Source organism: Vicugna pacos, chromosome 11 (assembly GCF_048564905.1).
Source record: "Vicugna pacos chromosome 11, VicPac4, whole genome shotgun sequence".
Taxonomy (NCBI): domain Eukaryota; kingdom Metazoa; phylum Chordata; class Mammalia; order Artiodactyla; family Camelidae; genus Vicugna; species Vicugna pacos.
The window spans coordinates 17625945-17637342 of NC_132997.1; the positions used below are offsets into that span (position 1 = coordinate 17625945).

Below are 11398 nucleotides of genomic sequence, written 5' to 3' on the forward strand. Positions count from 1 at the left end.
CTCTCTCCCCTTTGATCCTTGTCTCCTCTCCTGTCCATTCTGAATTGGCCCCCTTCTTCTCTCCCCAGAATCAAGGCATGTTTGGCCTCAGTCAACATGTACATCCATATGTAACAGCTGAGGAACAGAGCCCCACAGGGAACTTGGGGAGCAGGGGAGATCTTGGAAACTTAGTCTCCCAAATAGGGAAATGAGGCCAGGAAGCTCTGCAGAATGACGATGCATAGGAGGACAGGGGAACCATCTGGGGACTAAGCCAAGAAAAGTTCTAAGAATGGTGCCCATAGAATGTAAGCCAAACAAGCCAGGTGACCTTGGGGAACTACATTTGGGGGATGGAACCAAAAGGTGGCCAAGTTCGCAGAGCAGGTGGATATACAGGCAGATGGGGAGGTGGGCTGGGTGGAGAACAGCCGTAATTGGTGACTGGGTGTTCATTTTAGCTCTGGGAGAAAATCAGTGTTGTGTGAAGTTGTTGGGGAGAGGGCCACATCAAGGTGAGGGAGGGGTAGGGACTGATCATTTTTGGGGAATTGTGAGTGGAAATAAAATGAAGCATTTCCTCTGGAAAAAAAATCTATTGTTTAAGGAACTCAATCTGTAATATTTTGACAGTAAATTATGACTGTACTAGGAGACGAACACACTCCCCTATTACAGCACAGCCATTAACATCAGGACATTATTAGTATTCATACAGTACCACCATCTAATCCACAGACCCATTCAGGTTTTCTGATTTCCCAACCATGTTCTTTATAGCAAAAACAAAACAAAGAAACAAAACAAATAAATAAAAATGGACTTCTTTTTCACCCTTCTGTCTCCATTCCAGGATCCAATTCAGGATCATACATTGATCTATTTGTCATATATTTTTAGTTACCTTTAATTTGGAATGATTTCCCTAATATTTGATTATCTTTTATGATCTTAACATTTTTAGAGTTCTGGTCATTCATCTCATATAATTTCCTTTGATTTAGATTTGTTTTATATTTTTGTATGATCAGATTAAGCGTATGCATTTTGGGCCAGAATATTAAAGAAGTCAACCTGTGGTCTTTTCAGTGCAACATAACAAAGACCCATGATATTCATGTGTCTCTGACTGATGATGTTAACTTTTGTCACTTGGCTAAGATGATGTCAGTGAGGTTACTCCACTTTAAAGTTAGTTAATAAGTATTTTTATTTATTAACTGATATGTGTAAGTACTTTATCAATTAATAAGTAATTAGTCATTGTTTTCTGGGGCAAAACTTTGACACTATGTATAAACCCTGTTTCCTCAAGCATTTATCCATTAATTTTAGCATCTCCTGATGATCTTTCCTGAATCAATTAATATAAATACTGATTTTCTAATCTATCATAGAAAATCTAAGCAAAGAAATGGAGGATATAAAAAAATCAAATAGAAATTATAGAACTAAAAATTACATTAACCAAAATAAAAAATCCACCAGAGAGGCCAATGATCAATATTCAGAATTACTATCACAGGGCAAATAATAATGGAACTTGAAGACAGGACAGAACAGTGAAAATAACCCAAACTGAACAACAGAGAGAAAATAGACTGAAAGAAGTTAATAGAATCACAGGGAATCACCTGTAGAAAAATAACAAAAAATTTAACATTTGTATCAGCAGAGTCCCAAAAGGAAAAGAGAAAAATGTGGGACTGAAATAGTTTTCAAAGAAATAATAGACATAAATTTATAGGTACAAGGAGCTGTGTGAACCCCAAACAGAAATACATATCAAGACACACCAGAAATAAACTTCTGAGAACTACAGATAAAGGGAAACTCTCAAAAGTAGTAAAAGAGAAAAGGTGAACTAGTTACAAGGAAGAACAGTAGCTATCTCAATTGAAACCACGGAACCCAGAAGGAAGTGGCACACTTTTAAAGCAATGAAAGAAAAAAAATATATTACTCCAGATTTCTGCATTTAGCAAAGCTGTCCTTCCAGAATAAAGGTGAAGTCAAGACATTCTCAGATGAATGAAAAGTAAGAAATTTTGTTGCCAGTAGAGCTGCTCATAAAAATTCCCAAAAGCAGTTCTTCAGGCAGAAGGGAAGTGACACCAGAAGGAAACTTGAAATACCAGGAGTGAAGAAGGAATCATAAAAGGAGTAAATATGGAATGCAACACAACTAATATTACATTTCTTCTGATACTGGGACTTCAGAAGCATCACACCTTCTGCTTTCACTCTCTTAGGATCTTGAGGCCTCCAAGTTTTGCAGAAATTCACACTAGCTTTCTAGAAGAGGAGAGGCCTCCTTGGGGCACACACGGTGATGGCGTCAACTTCTAGGTTCACAAGTAGGTTCTTTTGGGTGTTTCATTTCCATTTAAGCCACAGAAGTGACCCTAGGCAAGACCAGGAGGAAAATCACCAAGATTTCAAAACCACAGGATAGAGAAGTAGTAAATCTTTGTTATTTTAAGCCTGTTGCAAAAACTTCTTAAGAAAATAAAGATAAGCCAGAGATTTCGTGAGAATATTTCCAAAACACATATCTGATATAGAACTTACATCTGAAACATATAAAGAACACTGATAATTCAGTAAGAAACCACTCAGCCCAATACAGAGATGGGGGATATATTTCTATCAATACTTCAACATTGAAAATAAATGACTGTCAAAATATGTATGAAAAGGTGGGTAAAATCATTAGTCGTGGAAATTAATTGCTACTTAGTAATAAAATGAAATCAACTACTGACACATACAATAACATAGAGGAATCTCAAAAAGTGCAGAGTTAAACAAGCCAGACACAAAGAGTACGTATTATATAATTCCAGTTATATAAAATTTGAAAGACAAGATTAATATGTGATAATGAAAACCAGAACAGTGGTTTTTCTCTCTGGGTGCAAGGCAGTAACTGGGAAAAGAGAGAAGCGAACAGTTTTTGTTGTAGAAATGCTGTGTATCTTAATTAAGGTGGTGGTTACATAGGTGTATACATTTGTCAAACCCATCAAACTTTAAACTTACCAACTGTGTCTTTTCAGTAAAGGTAAATCACAGCCCCCAAAAAAGAGAAATGGAAAAAATAAAGGATAAAACAAGCTGAAAATGTTAATATAAATTATGAGCAAATACATAATTTTTCTCAAAATATAAAGTACTTACAAAAACTGAAATCAAAGTTTGTTATTTATAAAGACAATCTTCTAAAACAAAGCATTATTCAGTCAGTCCTTGAACACTGTGGATTTTAACTGCATGAGTCCACTTATTCAGGGATTTCTTTCAGTATTAAATACTACATTACCAAATGACCTGAGGTTGCTTGAGTCTACCAAAGGGGGACCACATATGTGGAGGAACCAGGTATATGGAGGGCCAACTCTGAGTTACACACAGACTTTTGGCTGCAAGGAGGATTAGTGCCCCTAACTCCTGCATTATTCAAGGGTCAATTATAATCAACTTTTGAGTTGTGAGCATATATTTGTGAAAAAAATTACCCATTGTAAAACTCTTCCTGCTACTCTAATGGGAAGAAGAGTGCACAGTGCATAGATACTTACAAGCTAACTACAGAAATTTCTCCCTGACACTAATGTTCAAATAAATTTATCTCTTGTTTGATAACAGTGAGGAAACTTCCAGAAAATATTGAGTGTTTTCCAGGGGTTGGTGTTTCTATTGATAGTGAATTGTAGTGTATTTATTTATATGTATGTGTGTGTGTGTGTGTGTATATATTTATATACACACACACACACACACACTTTTTTATCCTGTATTTTCATGATGTTTAGATGGAAACGCCAATGTAGGATAACTGGGATCAATTTCAGTACTGTCATGAACATATATTCCATTTGCTCAATATTTCTCTGAAGAAAGATTTTTTCTTACAATAGAAGTTTTGTTTAGCCAATCACCATTTCCTTATTTCTCTTGATGATTCAGTGATATCAAAGAATGCTTTGTTAAGAAGAACCAACTTTGTTCAATTATAAATTATGGTGCAACATATAGTTCTGTGTCCATCACAAGACATAATGATTCAGATTTATGATTATCTTATAATACTGAAATAACTGTATTATGTTAAGGAAACCTATTTGGCTGAATCAAAATTTATGTGATGTTAAGGACTGTAAAAAGCCAGCCAGGATGTCTCAGTGGATTACTGACATCATACATGGAGAGGAGGATAATACCATATCTGTGAATTCTGGTCATTAAAAATGTGTTTGCCTAGTGCTACCAGGGCCACTGAAGGAGAAAAACCCTGGAGGAACAATGAGTGGGTTTTTATTACAAAAATGCCCCTTGGAATAATTGCCAAAATGTTCACAGTAGCTGGGGAGAACAGTCTGCAGGCCACCAGATGGAGAAGGAAGAGATGAAAGACACTTTGGGTGCTGTCAGCCCTTCGCACCCACCATTTATACTTTGCTTTCCCTTCCTGCACTTCGCACAGCCACTCAGGGTGCTAGTGACAAGACTTATTTCAAGCATGGAATAACCAATTCAATAAGTCCTCACAATTTGACAAGCAACCCACATGCGGACCACACCCTTCCCCTTCATTCTACCAGTACCAGGCCATTATTAACTCCCTATTTACAATGGTTCCCAAATTTTGTGTACATCAGTATCACCTAGGGGGCTTGTTAAAACACAGATTGTGGGACTGCACCTGAAGAGTTTCTGATTCTATAGGTGGGACTCAAGAATTTGCCTTTATAACAAGTTACTAGGTGCTGTATTGCTACTGGTAAAGGGACCACACTTCGAGAACCAACGTAATATTTCATTCCTTTGACATCATTCCAGTTCTCTTCTGGGAAGAGTATGTCAGTCTTTCAAGAAGATTAGCAGTGAGGGAAAAGAAGCTGAGGAAATAATAGGCTGTTTTACATCCAGAAATGAAGTGGAATATAATTAAATAAATCTAGCAGGAAGTAGGCTCAAGAGAAGGGCTTGTTAGAATTGAGACGTTTGTAGGAGGTGGAGATAGAAAGTCTGAAGAGGCAGAAGAGAGAGGAAAGAGGAAGTTTATTCACATTTCCCTACTTTGTGTGTAGCTGGCTCTGAGGGCCACGAGCAGAACTAGCTAGTGGAAACTGTGATGGAACATTTTCAGAGAATTTCCCAGGGCTTCTTCATAGGGAACTTGTCGTCCTTGAACACCACATGTAAGGAGCTGCACACAGAAATTCTCTGTCTACTTAAGCTTAAGATAAAAAGTAATAAATTTATTTTCTACCTTGCCAGTCCCTCTAGTGATAAACTAACAGGTAATTAATTTGTTAGCGAGTACTTCTTTCCATTATTTACTTCAACTTGAAAATGTTTTCTGTGAAACATGCCAATGGGAAATCATAAAATATTGCTTTGTAATCTTGTTGATGTTCTAATTAACCAACGCAGGACAGTAGTTACCAGGCATTTCCCCCAAATCTCAGTGAGTCTGCCCTTTGAACTTGGAGTGAGGCTAGGCAAAGCAGTTACCAAATAAAAGGAATTAATGTCATTTAATAACACAGTGACTGAGTATTAGGCATTGAATGGGGAAGAAGGAAAATGAGTCAAGACCAGAAGTATTCAGAAACTAGAAGGCCAAGATTGGGTGCAGGTAATATGCAGAAATAAAAAGTAAATAAATAATTCTGGGAGTCAGTTTCAGGTAAGCTGGAGAAAACATGTTCCACCCTGTCTGTACCACTGAGTGCAGCTCTGAGACAGAATGCACAGAGCAGCTGTTAGAAGACTCTGCAAACTGAGTAACAGCAGGACAACTGGAAAGAAGACCAGAATTTAAAGTACCACCAAATCTCTGGTAAAGTTACCCTGTTTTTTATCCTCTGGTCCTGTCACCTCTTGGTCACAAAAGTAAGCAGCACAGAATAACTACGGCCCTGTGTTTCTGAATACAGAACCTGAAAGAGGTACTCCAGGGACATGAAGTGTACTGGGGAGGTTACGATGAGGGGAGCCCTCATGAAAGAAATCTCAGTAAATTTTTAAATAATCTTAGAAAATTTAATCCCAAACTTTGTGTGCATGTCTGGACCTGATACTAATCAGTATAATAAAGACTTGTAAAACCTGATTATCAGAAAGACTTCTGGTCAGACCCAGCCGGCCGCTGGACGTGCACTTGTGGGAGACATCTGAATAGTTCTGCAAAAGCGTTGAAATTGAATTAACATTCAACCCAGAGCCAAAGAAGACGGGCTGAAACCTGTGGCCTGAATTTAACCAGGTAAATTTCTTGCCAAAACAAATATACCAACATATTCAAAGGATTAAAAAAAAAAAAACCTCAGTGTATGAAAGCATGAATATAGCAGTCCAAAATTCCTCAGCATATGAGGAAACAGGAGACTCTCAATTCTTACGGGAAAAGACGATCAACAAACATCAACATTGATATGACAAAGTTAATAGAATTACCTGAAAAAGATTTTAAAATAGAAAGTTATTTAAAATATTCTAACGAGAAATTGCAAGCACTCCTCAAATTAATAGATAGGTTGGAGGACTGAGAAATGAGGTATAAAGAAGGATCAGAAGGGGGTCCGCCGCGTCTCCGCCAGCGGTCGGCCCTGAAGCGCGCGCCGCCAGCGAGCTCCCGGACTCCTGCGGCCGAGCTCAGGGCCGGCTGAGCGGGACGCCGCCGCCACCGCCGCCTCCTCCTCAGCGGGCGGCGGCCCGGCCCGGCAGCCACGCCTAAGACCCCTGGGACGGGCGCCTGCGGCGAACAGGAGGGGAAGGAGGTCGCGCGGCCTCAGCCCTCCCTGCCGGCCCCGCGGCGCTGAGGTGGCTCGCGCGCCCCCGCCGGGCGCCGCGGATCGGCTGAAGAAGATCAAAAGGCGGCTGTCAGTGACACTCCGAGGGGGCCGAGGTGTAGACAAGACCAGTGGTGCCCCTGAACAGACAGGCCTGGGTGAGAGCGGCGGCGGTGACCGTGGAGAGACCCCCACACGTGCTGCCCCTGGGGAGCCCCGCTCTGGACGCGGCCCGCCCAGCTCCGCACCAGAGGTTGTACACGGGGACTGGAAGGTGGGGTCGCCGGGGAGAGGGGGCAGGCTTCCGCCGCGCCCTCGCGGGAGGGGCAGGCACCAGGGAGGGTGCGCATGCGCAACCCCCCCACCCCTCACCCCCCTCACCCCCTCACCCCCGTGCAAGATCTCCACGGAGGACGTCAACAAGCGCCCATCACTAGCAGCCCCCATCCGGCTGCCCGATGGCTCCCTTGAGAAGTTGACCCCAATATCCCCGTCTTTGACAAGCCCCTCGGCTGCCCCCCCCCCCCGCCGTGTCAGCCTGCCTGAGATCGACTTTGGGAAACTGGAGACCTACATCAAGTTGGACAAGCTGGGAAAGGGTACATATGCCACCCTCTGCAAAGGCAAAAGCAAGCTCACAGACAACCTTGTGGCGCCCAGGGAGATCAGACTGAACACGAAGAGGGGGCGCCCTGCACCGCCATCTGGGAAGCGTCCCTGCTCAAGGACTTCAAACACGCCAGCATCATCCCACTAAACGACATTATCCTCAGAGAAGTCGCTCACCCTTGTCTTTGAGTACCTGGACAAGGACCTGACGCAGCACCCGGATGGCTGTGGGAACGTCATCAACATGCACAATGCGAAACTCTTCCTGTTCCAGCTGCTCCGCGGCCTGGTCTGCTGCCACCGGCAGTAGGTGTTACACCGAGACGTCAAGCCCCAGAACCTGCTCATCAACGAGAGAGGAGAGCTCAAGCTGGCCGTCTTCGGCCTGGCCCAGTTGGAGTCAGTTCCAATGAGGACCTACTCCAATTAGGTTGTAACGCTGTGTACCGGCCCCCAACATCCTGCTTGGGTCCACGGACTACCCCTCTCAGATTGGCATGTGGGGTGTGGGCTGCAACTTCTATGAGATGGCCACGGGCCGGCCCCTCTTCCCGGGCTCCACGGTGGAGGAACAGCTGCACTTCATCTTCCGCGTCTTGGGAACCCAACTGAGGGGAGGTGGCCAGGCATCCTGTTCAGTGAAGAGTTCAAGACTTACTGCTATCCCCAGTCCCCTTGTCCTTGCTGTAGACTTGACAGCGACGGGGCTGACCTCCTCACCAAGCTGCTGCAGCTTGAAGTTCCCAATTGGTTCTCCGCAGAGGATGCCATGAAACTTCTGTTCTTCCTCAGTCTGTGGAAGCGCATCCACAAACCTCCTGAAACTACTTCCATGTTTGCACGAGAGGAGATCCAGCTACAAAAGGAGGCCAGGCTTCGGTCTTCATCAATGCCTAAGGCAGGCCAGCTTTCCAGGTGGTGGACACCGAGTTCTAAGCCACAGACTGAGGCCCCAGCAGGCAGCAGCTGGAGGGATGCCACACCCCTCACAGGGCAGCCCCCAGCTGCATCCTTCCTGCTTGCTGCCTGCCTACCTACCTGACGCATGCTCACCTTCCCACTTGTCCCCTGCTGCCTGTGCGAACACCTGACCATTGGCCTTTCAGCCCACCCATTGGCCTGTCTGCTGGGTGCTAACAAAGCTCTCATCGCTCCTTAAAAAAAAATCAAAAGGAAATATTTGAACTGAAAAATAAAATAACTGAAGTATAAAACTCACTAAATGAGCTCAAAAGCACAAAGTGCATAACAGATGAAATTGTCAGTGGAACTGAAAAATAGATCAATAGAAATTATTTAACCTGGAAAAAGATATTTAAGACAAGTTAACAGAGCCAGAGGAACCGGTGAGAAAATAGCAAAAGGCATAACATTCTTGCCACCAGAGTCCCAGAAGGACAGCAGAACAAGTTCAGTACTGAAAAAATATATTTCAACATATAACATCTCTAAAATTCATTCGTGTGGCAAACCACATAAACCTATAGATTCAGGAAGCTGAACAAACCCTAAACAGGATAAACTCAAAGAAATTCCATGCTTAGACAAATCATAGTCAAATTGTTGAAACTAAAGTCAAAGAAAAATATTGAAATCAATCAGAAAAAATGGCACATTACCTGTAGGAGAACACTTCGAATGACTAACCAGAAACTACAGAAGGAAGTGCATGATATTTTTCAATTGCTGAAAAAACAGAGCTTGAAAATCTATGTTTAGTAAAAAAGACCTCAGGCAACAAGGTGAAATTAAAGTGTTCTCAGATGAAGGAAAACTGAGAGAATTTGTTGCCAGCAGACTTGCTGTAAAGGAATTGCTAAAGGGAAGTTCTTCAGATAGAAGGGAAATGATATCAGAAGATAATAGTATCTTAGGGATAGTAAGCAAGAGAAATGGTTAATTGTCATGGTACATATAATAGACTAATCTCTTAAATTCTTTAAAATACATTTGATGGTTGAAAGCAGAAAAAATAATAATAGCACTATCTGTAGGTTTTTTAATGTGTACAGATGTAATATATAATACAACCACAATATAAAGGGGTTAAAGAGATTCATATGGTTGTAAGACAAAATTCCACTTAAGGAGAAAAGTATTCATTTCAATGTGACTGTTAAAAAAATCTGTAAACAGTAATTTTCAGAGAAACCATGAAAAACTATTTATACAAAGACATACTAAAAAACACACTTAGTCAATGAAGTTGAATAATAAAAGTATTCAGATAACTCAAATGAAGGCAGGACTTGGGGAAACAAAGGAAAAACAGAGGAAAAACACATAATAGAATGGTAGATCTAAATCTAAACATATCAATAATTACATTAATTTTAAATGACCTAAACTCATCATTTAAAAGACAGACTCTCACAATAAATATGGTAAGATTCTACTTATAAGAGTTATCTAGAGCAGCCAAACTCTTAGAAAAAGGATGTAGAATGGTGGTTGTCAGCAGATGAAAGTTACCTTCCTAATGGATATAGAATTTGAATTTTGTAGTATGAAAAAGTTCTAGAGATCTGTTACATGACAATGTGCATTTAGTTAACACTTTTGTACTGTACACTTAAAATGATTAAGAGGATAAACTTTATGTATTTATAACACAATAAAACATACTGTAGTTGTCAGAATAAAACAAACATCCAACAAATAAATAAAACATAGTCAAACTATATGTGGTTTATAAGAAACCAATGTCAAATATAATATCATTGGTTATAAGTAAAAGAATGATAAATGATATAGCATACAAACACTAATCAAAATAATACTGAAGTGACTATATTAATACAAAGAAGTATACTTCAAAGGAATGAAAATTACCAAGAATAAGAACATTACATAATAAACTTAATCAATTTACCAAGAAAATATAGATTCCTAAATGTACATATACCTAACAAAAGAGTTTCAAAATGCACAGAACAAAGAGGGCAGAGTTAAGGAGAAATAAACAAACCTACAAATATGATTAGAGACTTCAATTCCCCTCTATTAGTACTGGATTCAACTAGGAAAAAGAAAGTCAGCAGGTATGTGGAAGAACTGAACATCACCATTAACTAAAAAGGTAAAATTTACAATTTCAGAATGCTTTACTGAACAATAGAAGAATATACATTATATATGTTGTATTCAGAATATACAAAGAACTTTTAACATTCAACAATAAGATCATAATCTGATTAAATATGAACAAGAGATCTGAAGAGACCACTACTGAAGATTTTCAGACAGTAAATAAGCATATAAAAAGATGTTCAACACCATTTGTTATTAGGAGAATGAAAATTAACAGAGCAACGTGTTATCTCTACACAGCTTTCTAAAAGGTTAAACCATAAACTGACAGTACCAGTTGCTGGTGAGGATGCAGAGTAACAGGAACTCTCATGCAATCCTGCTGGGAATGGAAAATAGTAGAGCCACTTTGGAAGACAATTTAGCAGTATTTTGCAAAGTTCATAGTATTACCATAAAATCCAGGAGCTACACTCATAGGGATTTAATTATTTCAAAGCTATATCCATATAAAATTCAACACATAAATGTTTAGAACAGCTTTACTCAATACTACCAAAAACTAAAAGCAACCAGGATGTCCCTGAGTACATGAATGGGTAAGCAAACAGTGGTACATCCGTACAATGGAATATTACTGAATAAGAGAATGAGCCATCAAGACACGAAAATATACAAATAAATCTTAAATGAATATCACTAAGTTAAAGAAACCTATCGGAAAAGGCTACATATTGTACTATTCTAGTTATATAGCATTCTGAATAAAGCAAAACTATATATATTATAAACAGATCAGTGGTTGCAAGGAGTTCAGGGGACAAGAGGAAAGGATCAGTTTCCTAGGTGAAGCTTAGAGGATTTTTTAGCTTGGTGAAACCATCTGTATATTTTAAAAACAGGTACATGTTATATGTGTGTCAAAACTCACAGAACTTCACAGCATAAAAAATAAATATTGATGTATAAAAGTTAAA

At 40.1% G+C, this 11398-nt stretch overlaps 1 pseudogene; it reads left to right on the forward strand.

Moving 5' to 3' along the window:
* Positions 1-96: 96 nt before the first annotated feature.
* LOC102531780 (cyclin-dependent kinase 16 pseudogene) lies at positions 97-8327 on the forward strand (annotated as a pseudogene).
* Positions 8328-11398: the final 3071 nt, after the last annotated feature.